The sequence below is a fragment of the Microcaecilia unicolor genome, chromosome 7 (genome assembly GCF_901765095.1).
Source record: "Microcaecilia unicolor chromosome 7, aMicUni1.1, whole genome shotgun sequence".
Taxonomy (NCBI): domain Eukaryota; kingdom Metazoa; phylum Chordata; class Amphibia; order Gymnophiona; family Siphonopidae; genus Microcaecilia; species Microcaecilia unicolor.
The window spans coordinates 149,036,344-149,038,468 of record NC_044037.1 but is presented as its reverse complement, the minus strand read 5'-3'; the positions used below and the strand labels follow the sequence as shown (position 1 = coordinate 149,038,468).

Here is a 2,125-nt window from a genome sequence, read left to right as displayed (position 1 = left end):
AGCGAGGGCCCGGCCGGGTGGAAGGTGGGTGGTGACGGCTCGGTGGGGGGGGGGGGGGCGCGAACTCGGAGGGGGAGGGGCAGCGGCGAACTCGGCGGTGGGGGCGGGCCTTTCAACCCCCCCCCCCTATAATAGCCCGTTTTTACGGGCTCAAAGTCTAGTCTTTTACATAAAACGTCCTATAAACTGGAGCCACCATGTTGTTTTACATTTTCTCCCCTCATCCCTTCCCTCCCACCAACCCAGTCTATTCTTATACCATGATTCCAACATTTATTACACCTCAAACCAGTGCCGTAGCCAGACCTGACATTTTGGGTGGGCCCAGAGCTAATATGGGTGGGCACTATGTATATAGTTTTGAATAGTGTTTCTTAGAATACTACAAACTAATGCCTTAGAATTAACTTGATGGGTTTCTAAGCCTGCCCAACTGCTGACCTGCATCAAAATAAACCACATACATACTTAATGGGAAAAAAAACAATATTTTAATATACAATTACATGATGCCATATCTTAAACTTGACCAGACATAAGGCCACTATAATGGATCTTGCAATATAATCAGAGCAATGAAATTTATCTGTTTCCCAGCATCAGCCTTGCCCTACCCTACCCCCCAGGAAAGCTTGGTGCACACCCACATTATCTCCCTCGTTTGCCACCAATACCTGCTTTTTTCTATCTTCCAGACAAGAAGCAAACCAGGAAAAAACAGTCCCCCCACTTCCAACTGGTGTCATCTAATCAATTCAAACCTGGGCCACTCACTTCCTCTTGTAGTCGTCGCGCTCCCTCTTCACTTTGGCCAGCACGTTGTAGAGCGCCCGGATCTCGGGCGTGATGGTGTCGATCTGGATGCCCACTCCGTCCGGGTGGGTCCAGGTGACTCCGGGGCCTTGCATGGTCTCCAGGCTGTCTCCGGTGCGCCGCACGTGGGTGTAGCTCCAGATGGTGCTGGGCAGGCTGGAGGAGGGGGTGCCGGGGTCGGCCTCCGTCTGCGAGCTCTGCTCCCGGTAGTAGGTGCGGAAGCAGCTGCTCAGCTGCTTCTGTAGGAGGCGGTTGCGGCGCTCCAACTCATGCACCTTGGCCAGGAAGCAGCGGAAGCGCACGTTCAGCGTCTTCAGCAGGTGGATGTTGGAGCCCAGGTCGTGGCGCAGCGCGAGGGTAACGGCCGAGCCGGAAGAGGGGGGAGGGGAGGCAGCGGCCAGCTCGGCGAACAGCATAGAGTTCATCATCCCGACGGCGCAAACGACGTCCACAGACAACAGCAGCGAGACCAACAGAAAAAGTCATCACTACTCCGCAGCATGCAGGGACCGGGGGAGGACAAGAATTTCCGTTGCGGCTGGAGAAAAGGCAGGACCGACATGCAAGGGATGTGGGGTGGGCGGGCCTGGGCCCACCCGTGGCTACGCCCCTGCCTCAAACACCATAGCTGAATTCAGCAGTATCTCTAATACCAAAGACATCAAAAAGAAAACTCCCCATTCCTCCCCCTCTCCAAACAATACCAATGTGTTTTACCTTCTACTTCAGCCCTCCTTTGTACGAGCTATGCCTTATAAATTCTAACCTAGGCGGAAAACCTTAACTCTTAGGTCTCCACCTACCAGCCCTTCCATAAATTACCTATCCCTCCTGCCCCTTTCCCAACCTTCCCCACTAATTGCCCACCCCACTCCGTACCCTCACAACTTAGAGGTGATCTTTTAAGTACTGTTATGTGGGTGTTTGACCTCTTGCACTTTTGTCTTCTCCCACACACCACTGGGATGCTTTCATGACACATTTTTGTGTCAGATGCTATAGGCAAAATTTCACTGGGTGGCACTGCAATCCACTCTTTGGAGTACACCCTGCAGATCAGCATTCTTCCTAGTTGGCAATGCAAGGTTAAGGCTTTAATAGCTGAAAGAACAGACCTTTTAAAGTTGTAAATTCAGACTAGGCCTGAGAGATCAAAGTCTTCCATCAAATAGAGAAACAAATGGCTGCACTTAGCACTTCTATGTGAAATTCTTGGGAGACAGAGCATAGTGTTTAATATATATTTATCATTCTTGGTCAGCTAGTATGTATTTGACATTTATGGTGTGTGTGTGTGACCGAAGTATTCTGT

The 2,125-nt window shown here is 51.0% G+C and overlaps 1 pseudogene; it reads right to left on the bottom strand.

Moving 5' to 3' along the window:
• Positions 1–630: 630 nt before the first annotated feature.
• On the bottom strand, positions 631–1,241 carry LOC115475083 (annotated as a pseudogene).
• Positions 1,242–2,125: the final 884 nt, after the last annotated feature.